Source organism: Dasypus novemcinctus, chromosome 31 (assembly GCF_030445035.2).
Source record: "Dasypus novemcinctus isolate mDasNov1 chromosome 31, mDasNov1.1.hap2, whole genome shotgun sequence".
Classification (NCBI taxonomy): Eukaryota; Metazoa; Chordata; class Mammalia; order Cingulata; family Dasypodidae; genus Dasypus; species Dasypus novemcinctus.
This window is the reverse complement of record NC_080703.1, coordinates 40,182,238-40,194,685: the sequence shown is the minus strand read 5'-3', so window position 1 is coordinate 40,194,685 and position 12,448 is coordinate 40,182,238. Positions and strand designations below refer to the sequence as shown.

The 12,448-nt window shown below is 49.4% G+C and overlaps 1 pseudogene; it reads right to left on the bottom strand.

Annotated features, from left to right (window-relative positions):
- Positions 1-10,097: 10,097 nt before the first annotated feature.
- Positions 10,098-12,155, bottom strand: LOC101445556 (SH2B adapter protein 1 pseudogene; annotated as a pseudogene).
- Positions 12,156-12,448: the final 293 nt, after the last annotated feature.

Sequence of the window (12,448 nt, the reverse complement as noted above, 5' to 3'; positions counted from 1 at the left end):
TCTCTCTTTTACTTCTCTATTCTTCATGTTGATGCCATGCTATTAAATGTGACAGTTAATCATCTTGTATATGCAGAGAAATACAGCATCGTGGAACAAAAAGGGACTTTGCAGTATTGCTGGGGAATGGTAGCTCTCAAAGAGCTGGAGCGCCAGCTTAGCCACGAATTCAGCGACCTTAAGTAGACCTCTTACATTTTCAGTTGATCCTTCATGTGGAAACAAGAGTGAGCCTTAGAGGGTAGACCCAATTCTGCCACTTCTCTAGCTAACACTTCCTTTGTACGGTTTCCCATTAATATCTTCAGACCCATACTTTCAGTTCATGGCTTTGTTCATGGCAGCCTGGGTAAGCTGGAGCATTTGGCTCTGGACAATAATTCAGGTTTGGAAACATCATGTGGGTTAATGTTCATCCTTTACAACCATTTTTTTTATTCCAGCTCAAAAAGTTACAGATTAGCAAAAAAAAATATGTTACCTAATATAGTTCGCTTTATAAATAGCTTAAAGCATAGCTTGGATGATTTACTTTCCAGTCATTCCTAAACAGCCAAAGAACTCATGGTCCATTGTTCAGCTCGGGCCGTTTAATCAGCCTTTTAATCTCACGAATTTTGAGATTTTCATCCAGCCATCCGTTCAACATTTATGCCTTGCAACAAATATTTACCATGTTGTCAGGAACAGTGCTTTGGATATGGAGTCGTTTAGGCCATGGTAAGATACAAATGGCCAGGACTGTGGGGTTTGTCACTGTTGTTTGTTCTGGAAAAAATTGTAAAATTGTATCCTGACTTCATGGATTTGCTGACAGTACTGACAGTGCAAGATGAATTTACTAGCCTCGAAATGGCCTTGCTCCTGAAGGATCTCCTTGGACTTGTGGCACCCAGAAGGGCACCTTTTGAGGCATTTTGCCTGCTGGTACCTCAAAACAGGAAAAGAGTGACCCTTCCACATGCCCAGGTGCCAGCACTACCTTGGGCGGCTTAGTAAAAGGCAAGCTCCTACACGGCATTTGCAGCCATGCAGATTGCGTTGCTCGGCGGTGGGCCTGGGGCTCGGCCCACTCCGTATTTCCCCAGGTGGCCTCCCCCTGTGGTCTTCCTTCCCCCACTTTGGGGGAACACAGCCCTCAGGGAACAGAGCTGACAGGGGAGGAAAGAGAGTGATGGGAGAACTAGGACGCCAAAGAGGGAGAACTACCGTGACTTGTACCAACGACAGGACAAGAGGACGAGAGCAACTGCGAGAGGAGTACAGGGGTCAGTATGTAATCGGGCATTTTATCCCTGTCAGAGGAGCAGCAGAGGGTGTGACAGAAAGACCTGAACTGTGATTCTTCAAGGGCTTCGTTTTTCCTTTCAGGGGTTTGGTTCTCTCTTCATAAATGGGCATTTTTCCAGATCTAAGATGCTTCCGGCTCTGAGATTTGCTTAGCAATTGTTGAGATGCATCCTATCCAGCTTCTCATTGGCAGCACCTTCTATTAGACCGCTATCTCCCCTGGGACCTGGTTTTTAGCAGGCTTTTGTTCTAGACGTTTTACAGAACCTGATCCACCCCTACATTCCCAGGGTCTAGGGGAACTGCTCTGCTGAGAAGGACTGGTCAATGTTTGATGCGAGCTTGTAGTAGAGGCCACCTGTCCCAAGTCTGGCCCCAGCATTTGCTGGTCGTGCTTCTATGACCTGAATGGTGTGGAAGTTACCGGGTAGAAGTGGGATCTGCAGCAGTAATGCCATACTTTTCCTCCTCTGTCAAAATTCCCAAAGGGAAGTGGTGCTCAGCCCAATTCTCCTTTATCTAATCACCAATGAAGGATGCGTTTATTTATTTGTTTTTTTTGGACTGGCCAAAATGAACCAGTGCATTTTTAAAATGACAAGTCTCTTTGTCTTTTGGACAAGGAGAAGTAATTCCCTGCCCAAATCAAGTCAGGATAAAAGCAAATTCTAGAGGAAAAGGTGTTGAGCTTGTCATCAGCCCAGCCTCATCAAAGGATATCTGTTCTTTGAGGCTCTCTATGTGAAGAAGAAGAGTCTGGGACAGAGGTAGGGCTGAGGGAGGTAGCAGGTGCTTTCTATGTCATTTGGAAGGATTCAGAGTGTTCAGAAACCCAGAGGGCTGAAGCAGCCCCCGTGAAGCAATCCAATCTCAGAAGGCAGGAGAGCGTCTTGGATAAGATGTTTCCTCAGGCAGGGGAAGGCCTAATTGTGCTCAGCTCCACATACTGAGGACTGTCATACTCCTGTGTCACAGCTCCACTCACAAAGTCATTGATAGAATGCACCAGGAAAGGGACTGAGCAAATAAACTCCTTTGACTCACCAGAATATTCAGAGAACGGTGTCACTGTTCTAAGAGGTAACCAAGGAGTGTTTATATTAGGTCTCTGTTGCTGCTATAACAAATGATCACACACTTAGCACCTTGAAATAACACAGGTGTGTTCTCTCATAGTCCTGGAGTCAGAAGTTCAAAATCAGTCTCACTGAGCTAACGTCGAGGTGTTGGCAGAGCTGGGTCCTTCTGGGGGATTTGTAGGGAGACTTGGTTTCCTTGCATTTCATTTTCTAGGGGCTACCTGCATTCCTTGGCTCGTGGCCTCTTCCTCTATCTTAGAAACTACTCCAACCTCTGTTTCCACCATCACATCACATTCTCCTCTGCCTCTGCCTCCTCTTGTGTCCCTCCTATAAGGATCCTTGTGATTATGTCAGGCTCACTCAGAAAATCCAGGGTAACATCCCTGTCAGCATCCTTAACTTAGTCAAATCTACAAGGCCCATTTTGTCATTTAAGGTAATATTCCCAGGATCTAGGGATTTGGATGGGGACAGCTTTGGGGAGGTGTCAGCCTTCCACAGCAGGTAGCAGGGGGATGGTAAGCCCTCGGTAGGCTGCAGACAGGTACAGCCAATATTGGTTGAGCCGTACAATGAGCCAGGCACTCTTCCAGGTGATGGTGATTTGGTGGTGACTAAAAGAGGACTTCTGCCCTCAGGGAGCCATGCAGCTGGAGGGGCTACCCAAGGAGATGTGGTTAGAGAGGCAGCAGGAGGCTAACCTCGAAGGCCATGGGAGCTGCTGCAGGTTTAACAGCAAAGTGCCTGTAAGGAGAGCTGCCCAGCACGAAAGAAAGTGCAGCCTGCCCAAGAATGGCGCCACACATGCAGAGAGGTGGCACAACAAGATGATGCAACAAAGAGAGACACAGATTCCCGGTGCCACTGATAAGGATAGAAGCGGTCACAGAATCACAGAAGAACATGCAGTGAATGGACACAGAGAGCAGACAACTGGGGCGGGGGGGGGGGGGGGGGGGAGGGGAGAGAAATAAATAAATCTTAAAAAAAAAAAAGAATATGTTTTAAAACCATCTCCCCAGCTACTCCATGGAGTAGGCAAGGAGAGCTGTTAAAATGCTGTGCAGTGATCCAGGTAGAGATGATGGTGACTGGGAACAACAGGTGGAGAAGGATACGGCTTCTGGATATGTTTTGAAGATAGAGCTGTTAAGCTTTTCCAACAGATGTGATCTGGGGTGAGAGAGAGAGAGAGCAAAAGTCATGCCTTATGCCCTAAGCAACTTGGAAAAGAGGATTGCGATATAGTGAGCTGCAGAAAGCTATAAAAGAAGGAGGATCTAAGCAGGGGCATGAGGAAATGTGGAGCACTTCTATTACCAACCACCGGCAGGATCTGATTAAATACATAATATTTTGTTGAAGAGAAATCTTGGCAATTTCACAAACGTTTTGAACTTTGGCTTCGACATGACTGTGGATGGAGACAAAGAACACCCTATGATTTTATCTCTCATTAGCATTGCTAACGGAGGTCGACTTGCTTCCATTTGCAGGAGATAATCCCCCAGTGTGGATTCGATCCTGTGCTGCTAACTTAGATTTATCCCTTGCCCTCATCTTGCTCTGCTCTGTTTCACAGAAGAGCTGATACCTGCAGGCCACGCACCTTGGGCAACCTGATCAGCTGTGGGTGGCGCCGGCTCCTGGGAGGTCTTCGGAGAGAATAGAGAGTGGAACAAAGAGAGGAGCCAGAGTATTTCTCCTCCTCACCATCCACCTTTTGCAGCGTCATTGGCAGAGGCTAAACTTCCTCTGGGACCCGCTGAGGTCCTGGTCCTCCCCTTCCCCCCAGCCACTATCAACATGACCCTTTGAACCTCCCGTCTGGGGTGTTAGCAGCTTCCGGCAGCTGCTAATCTCTGGTTGCCTCTGGGTCCCCATGCGGTTTCTCAGTTGAATGTCTAGAGTACTGTCTGTTTTCCAGGTTGGCTCCTACAGACTAAGACTCCTAAAGAAGATCTAAGAGGAAATCTGAATTAATTATTTAGTGAGTCAGGGTGTTGGGCTCGAGTTTATCCTCTATACTTGCCTGGTGGATGATCTTACTATCCATCTGGATGAGCCAAGCTGTGTGTTTAACATTAATCTGGTCTTTGTGTACTTTTTTGTTTTGTTTTTTGATTCTTCAGCTAAGGCAGCAGGAGAGATGATTTATTTTACACGTGTTAACACTCGGCCACTCCTGAGAACAAAACTAGTCCAGAACGGCACAGGTTCAGAGCAAAGGACCAAGGGGACTGCTTTGGTGTGAATAAGGTGGGTGTCCCTCAGAGGTGCTTACCAAGTTTGACGACTTTGGAAGTTCTGGATCCACTGTGTGGAGTTCTGGACAGTAGCACACAGTCAGTCACTTGTACCAGCTTCCTGGACCTCTGCATGCCATATTCCTGCTCCCCTCGTTTCGTGGGCACACACGCTAATGGTTTCCTTGGACCTCTGCCTCACCTTTCTTCTTTGCCCTTCAGTCTGTGCATTCACCTCTTCTTCCACTTGGCTCTCACTGTGAGGAGGTTTCCAACAAGATGGCGCCAAGGCCGAGAGAGGCCTTTGTGTATTTTAATTCATTACTTGGGACCAAAAGGGTTGAAAGTAATCTTAAAACAAAACCACTCTTCTGGTGCTTGAAATTCCTCTCTGCTTTCCCCACCCTGCTTGGATACCCTTAATAAGAAACTCATTAATTTCCAGTGCTTCCCACAGGCTCTACTTCAAAATTCCCTTTTTTGATTAGTGCATTTTATGTTGTAAAACCCAACCCAAACTGACTTAGAGAAAAGAACAGAATTTGTTGGCTCTTTTGATTGAACTATCCAGAGGGAAAGCTTCAGTTTGTTCTTATATTTTAAATTCCTCTTTCTCAGTTTCTTAGCACATTTTCCTCAGGATTGACTTTGTTCTGAGGTAGCTCCGCTTATAGTTTAAAGATAGCGCTCAGCAGCTCCCACATTTATGTGCTCCTTCTTCTCTCCTGACGGTAAAGAGAGACTCCCTTTCCGAAAAACTCAAACAATCCTGTGGCTGAGTCTTCCCAACCCTGAATGGGTCTGGTTCTCATTTCCCTTGGTGTGCCTTGTGTTGTGACTCCATCCCTGATTGGCCCACTTTGGGTCATGGTCCCATCCTATTGGTCCACCTTACGTCATGCCTCATCTCTGATTGGCTCATCTTGGATCACCTTGGGTACCTGAACCAATTGCTGTGGTTATGTGAATGGGATACACTGACAAGTCTATGAAAGTGGACAGTAGGTAAGATACTCTGATTGGCCTAAGTAAATACTGGGTGGAACTGGGAGTGGGGTCAACCCCCCCAAACTACATGTCTCAAAAATCCACAGTCATGTTAGGAAGGGAGAAGGAATGAATGGGTTCTAGGGAATCCTGAAACAATTGTCTACTATAGAAAGCAAGGGCGAAAAATGAAACAAGTATCTGCTATTATTTTATCCATGTAAGTAAAAGGTTATCTAAGGTCTATATCCAATAACTTAAGGTTTATAGGGTTCATTAATAAATCATAAGATATGATAACTCCAAAATTTGGTAAGTACAATGTTAAATTCTATATATCATAAGGAAGTAAACTCTAGGCCCCGAAATTCCTTGCACAATGATATAGCTACTCTTTATTCAATTATAAATTAAAAAATCAACACATGTATCAGCATATATTTTTGGAAAAAGGAGTCAAAGAGAAACAGAAAAGATGGTTAAAAAAATCCCGGCTTTTGACATAGTAAAAATACATCAGAAAATGAGCCATTCCCTAAAACAAATGCACAGTTATAACGGAAACTATTACACTCAAATGTGGAGAGAAAGCCATCAATATAAAAAAATGTTATTGAACCCCCATGAGAACTGCAGCCAACATTTCATCTGATAATTCCATCCCTTCATTTTGCAAAATGGTAACTGTGGCAACTGAAATACATTTTAAAGGTCTACACCTCCTTGTGTACCTCAATTTGTGGCAGGTTGTTTATTTGTTCTTTTTCGTATAGGCCAATGAGTAGTTACGTTGAACAAAGCTTCCCTCTTCCACCCCCTCCTTCCTATTTTTCTTTTTTTCTTCTGGTTTGGCAGGTGCCTAGATTTTTTATCTTTGCTCAGGACAATGAAGCAGCAGATGATCTGGTAAAAGCAACAATGAAAACAAAATTCCACATATAATGGTAGCTTAAAAAAATGAAGTGAACAGTGATTCACTTAGCCCTTATTCTTGCTATTAAATCATAGCTAATTATTTATACATTAAGAAAAAAGTACACAAGTCTTAGTGAATATGGTTGATTGGTATAATAAGGAGCAGGACTAGACAGGTTCTTTATTTTATTTTGGCATGTTTTTTCTTTTTTTGCCTTTTTTTTTTTTTTTTTGCCAAGGTAAACTCTTTGCTTTTCAAGACTCAGTAGACTTTTGGAAGTCTGACGGAACTATTGTTCTGACAGTGCCTGTCTGTCGAGGCTTTTTTTTATATTAATCATTTGCACTAAATAATTCTGGAATGGCTTCTTTTCTCCAACTCACTAAAAAACTACCATAAAAGTAATAATAATAAAACACAGAAAACAGAGATCTACCAACAATGTTGTGAGACTCAGGTCCAAACTGCTTCTCTAGCATAATGACTAGAGAAATGTTTCAGTTAGCTATTGCTGTGTGGCAAACCCCCTCAAAACTCAGTGGCTAAAAATAACCACCTTTTATTGTTCCTTGCAAGTCTATGCATTTGCTGGTAGATTCACTGATCTGGGCTGGACTAGGCTGATCTTGGCTGGGCTCACTCATGTCTCTGAACTCAACTGGAGAGTTGGCCTGGGCTGGGTGGTCTAGGATGGCCATGGCTAGGATGACTCAGCATGACTCTGTGTGGTCTCTTATTACTCCACCAGAAGAATTGGGGCCATTTTCTATCCATTTACTTCAGGAAACTTAAGAAAGCCTGACTCACAATTTTTTTTTGGGGGGGTGGGGAGAGTAATATAAATAAACATTATGTGTTGAAGAAGTTCCCAAACCTGATTTATAAACAATCAGGTCTATTAAAATAGAGTCATCCCCTGAAAAAGGGTAGTCTGGGGAAGTAAATGTCAATAGAAAAATGCTAAAGAATGATCTAGGGACTGAATAACACAGTGAACCCAGAGGCTGTTGAGAATTGTGGTTAAGGGTACAAATGCAAGAGAGTCCTTCTGTGAGCTAGAGCAGATGTACATCACTATTGCAGGGTGGTGGGAATATGGAGAAACATGGGAAAACTATAATTGGTGTGACCTATAGACAGTGGTTAACAGCAATACTATAATATTCTTGCATTAATGCCAAGCTATACTGTGTTGATAATGGAGGTGGATGGAAAAAGTGTGCCAAATGTATGTTGTGGACCATGACTGGTGGTAACAGTCTGATGATATTATCTCATAATCTGTAACAAATGTTCCACCAGGGTGTGGAGTTGTATGGGAAATCTGCACATCTGTGATTGTTTTGCAAGTTCACAATATCTGTAACAAAAATACATTAAAAAAATAGCATGGTTTGAAGGGAAAATACACCAAATGTAAGACAAGGAATATAGTTGGTAGTAATATTTTGACAATGCTCTTGAATAGTTTGTAACAAATGTTTCATGCCAATGCTAAGAGTTGGTGGAGGGGTGATGTATGAGACCCCTGTGTGATGTTATGTATGTTTATTTTGTAAGGTCGCAATCTTTACTGTACACTTATTGTTTATGTGTGTTCATGTATGAATGATATACTTCAATAAAAAATATATATATGAAAAAAATAGTCATTCCCAAAATACTTTTTCAGTTTTCTAGTTTCTACCATTTGTTGATTTTTCCATGTAATGTAAAGAGAGAAACTTTTCTATGCAACGGTTCGCTCGGTCGGTAGAGGTGGGGTCTGGCTGCGGACGAGGGGTCGGTCCAGCTCAGGACGAGGGGTTGGTCCCGCTTGGGACGAGGGGTCAGTCCCGCTCGGGACGAGGGGTCGGTCCGGCAGCAGACGAGGGGTCGGTCTCACAGGGGTTGTGCGGTTCGGCTGACGGGGTCGCCCGGTGAAGCCGGCGACGAACTGGGGACAAGGGAGGCCAGGCCCTTGTCAGGGGCTCTCAGGACTGGAGGGTGCATGGCAAAAGAACTACCGCGGAGACAAGGTAAACACGCAAGTCCAACTTTATTGAGGGAGAGGCAACAGTTTTATAGGGGCTGGGGAAGGCTGATTGGTCGAAGCCACGCCCTGTTCTGATTGGCTGCCGGCGAAAGGTCAGTGGGCGGTACTGGACGGGGGAAGGGTGGTGATTAGGGATTGGCTGTTGCTGTTGCTGGGGGAAGTGGCAGGGTTTAGGGATTGGTGGCTGCTGTTGCTGGGGTGGAGGGCAGACTTGAGTGTTCCGCCCACGCCTGGCTGTTGCTGCTGTCGGGGGGAGGGAAAAGGGCAGACTGGATTTTTCCGCCCACGCCTGGCTGTTGCTGCTGTCGGGGGAGGGGAAAAGGGCAGACTGGAATTCTCCGCCCTGCGCCTGCGCAGGGAGAAAGAAGAAGAAGGATGCCGTCCCACAGGCATCATGTGGCGCCATCCGGGAGGAGGGGCGGCCGCGGAAGCATGGCTGCCGAGAAGGGGAGACCCGAGGGCACTCTGCGCCCATGCCGAGCTCCCTTCAGGGGTGGTGGTGAGTCCGACCAACCACCCAATTATGGGGCAGCGGTTTGGAATAGGCCTACCGTGGCCGCCGCCCCTCGCCAGGCCAGCAAACCACACTTCAGCCTGAGGGGTGACCGCATTTCCCCCTTCTTTTCAAATAAGGGCCAGGATGGCAGCAGTAGCAAGTAGCCGAGGCCCAAGAGGCAGCAAGCAATGACGGAAGCGGGGCTGAAGAGGGAGGTGAGTATGCCGGGGATATAAATGTACAATTTGGGGGGCGGTATCTTGCCGTTGCAAACAAGGGTGGCCAATGTCCAATTCTCGTTGATCTCGGCGGCTATAAGGTCCATCTGCTGTTAAAAGTCCAGAGTGACAGCGCGTTACAGGTAGTTGATCTCTTCTTGGCGGCGAAGAGCGGTAGAGGCAGACTGTGTGATGGTCTGGAGGATCGCAGCGGTGAGGATAAGTCGCGTCAGGGCACCAGCGACGGTGGTGGCGGCAGCGTCGGGAGTGGTGGAGACGTAGGCGAGGACAAGAAGGCCAAGGTCTCCACGGGCGCGAGAGAGGCCGATGTTAATGGGGCGGGCCGACATGGGGCGGCCCAATCTGCAACGCAATGGGGGTTCAAGCAAAAAAAGGAGGGGGGCGGGGGACGAGAAGGGACGCTTTGGATGGCTGAGAAGAGGAGTGAGGTCGAGACAGGAGGAAGCTCCGCAGAAGTATGGGGAGGCAAAAGCAGAAACGTTATTAGATGCTAGAAAGCAGGCCGCGGGCTGGGGAAAGCGGGTTGCGGGCCGTTTAGCCGGGCTGGAGCTGCTTGAGAGCGATGGCGGCATGGGGGGCCGCGGTTACAGAAGACTTGGGGCACCTGCGGGAAGAGTGAGCAGGAAGGGGTCGGGTAGGAGGAGGCCGAGAAGATGAAGTGGGGGGGGGTGTCCTCGGCAGTGGCGAGTCGCTGATAGCTGACCTGTACGTATGTGAGAAGGAGAGAGACTATGTTAATTGGCTCGCCAGCATGGTGGGGGTTGCGGCGTCTGCACTGACGGTAGAGTGCGAGCAGCGAACGGACTTCAGGGTTGGATGGTTGTCTCTCGGGGTGGAGGTTGAGCTGACTCAGTTGGTGCTGGATCACTCGCATCTGGCGCCGTTCCCTGCGGGACATCCGCCTGCTGCCACTGGGAGGACACGACATAGCTGACAAGGACAACATCACTGGAGCCTCCAGACTCCAGAGGGATGGGGTGCACCCAGAAATGCTCAAGCATATCGAAAATGGACTGGAACCACAGGTGCTGGACTCGGCACTGGCCCTCCTCATTCAGTGACAAACGCAGGTGCTTGGCCTTGCCCTGGAAGTTGAAAGTGAGGACATATTCGCCCTGCCTCGTCTCACTCTGACGTACCAGGAAAACGCCGTGGGAGCCAGTACCTCCTGCCAGCACCAACTGGGCAGCCTTGAGTCGAGAGAGCCTCCCATGGAACCAAGGATATTCTGAGAGGGGCTGGTCCCCCTCACCTCCCTCTGACTCTCCCTGGAACAGAAATGACCCTGTGGCCATTTCTGGGGTGTCCAGGGGAGGGTAGGGAGCTGAGAGGGGATGAACTGTCCCTGCTGGAGGTCTCTCTTCAATGGGGATGCGAGGGGGTAATTCTGGGGGAAGCAGTTCCATTGAGTCAAAATGGGAGGCAGCAATGGAGGCAGAACTGGGGGAGATGGATGCGGAGGGACGGTCTGAGAGGCTTCCATATGGCCCCTGTGTCAGGCGGTTATTGCTCTCGCTGGGTCCCAGCGGCAGATCCTGGCTGGGCAGACTCTCTGAGTGATTCAGGCAGGGCAGCTCCAGGCTGTCTGTGTTCTCCCTAGCAAGGAATGAGGTCCCAGGGGCCAGAGGGAGGGTCATGGGGCGGGGGCTGGTGGCAGGGCAAGGTCCTGGGCTCAGGCATTCCTGGATATCAGACACCCAGGCCTTCACATGTAGCGCATCGGCTGTCTCCAGGATATACTCTGAGGGGCCTTCCACCTTAACCACGAATGTGTTCTCCCGGTCAGGCATCTCCAGGGCTGTGGTCGTTCGGACGTCTGTTATAGTGGAGCATGGAATGCTGAGTCGGGGCCGAGAAGCCTTGGGTGGTACAAAGAACTCCAGGCGACTTCCTCCTCCTCCTCCTCCTTCTCTCCGAAGCAGTAAGCGGCACTTCTGCCACTGAGGTTGCCCTCCTCCCCCTGAGGTAGGCCCGGTTGCCCCTCCTCTCTGGCTCACTCCAGCTGGGTCAGGGGCTGCCTCTTCAGCCCCCATGAAACTCAGGAGCTCTTCCCTCTGCACCATCCCTGTTCCATCTTTCAAGGCCCCCCCTCTCCGACTCAGTCTCAGCCTCTCAAAACGGTGAGTCCATCTTTCCCCAGGGGACGTCTCGCCACCAACCAGTCCCCTACCAATGGTCCCAGCCCCACCAGAGGAGGTGGAGTTGCTGTTTCCTCCTAAGACTGGGGGGCCTGAGGAGGTCTCCAGGGGCCCAGCTGGAGAGGGTGGGTCAATGGTCCCCCGCCACTGCAGGATTCCACGGACTGAACTGCGGACGGAGCGACCCACTGAGCGGAGGGAGAAGCGTTTCTTTAGCTTCGGCTTCGAGGAGGTCGTAGAAGAGGAAGAGACTGAGGAAGGGAGGGGGCTGGCCAGGTCCTCAGATGACCGAGAAGGGCCCAGCACAGCCAGGGGCCCACCCACCCTGCAGCTCTCAAGGGACAGGTCATGTGGTGGGATCTCCGCTCCAGGACTCAGGGGAGCCAAGACGGGTGGTGAGAGGGAGCCAGAGGCCCGGGCCACCTCAGCTTCAAAGTGCTGCAGGAAGAGCTCAGCAAAACGGTGGGAGAAGGCAGCCTCAGCCCCCGGCCCCGCATATTGGGGGTGGGAGGCCAGGTAGAGGCGGAAACGGCGGGCAAAGTCCAGGGCAGCAGCCCGGGCATGGGACTCACAGAACTCGCGCCTGGCAGGGGAGGAATACGGGTCCAAAAATAGGCTAGAGGGGGCCGCGCGTGCGGCAGCTTGCCACAGATTGGATGGAGGGGGCTGCCAGGGGGAGGCGGAGCCGGGAGAGGCCGCTGGCATGGAGGGCGCGAGAGGAGCCATTGGCCATGCAGTGTTGCAAAATGGCCGCAGGCCGTCCCCAGCGGTACTACAAAGTGGCGGCGGGCCACAAAATGGTCGTGGGCTACAAGATGGCCGCGGACCACCCTGCGCAGAGGGGTAAAATGGCGGGGAGAGAGCTTCCGGCCCACCCAGGCAGGAAGTCGTCGGGGGGAGGGAGGAGTAAAGGGACCTCCCCTTTTCGAGCGAGGAAGAAGGCGGAAGTCCGCCATCTTGAGAGTGCCTCCCCTTTTCGGATGGCGAAGAAGGCGGAAGCCCGCCATCTTGGGAGTGCT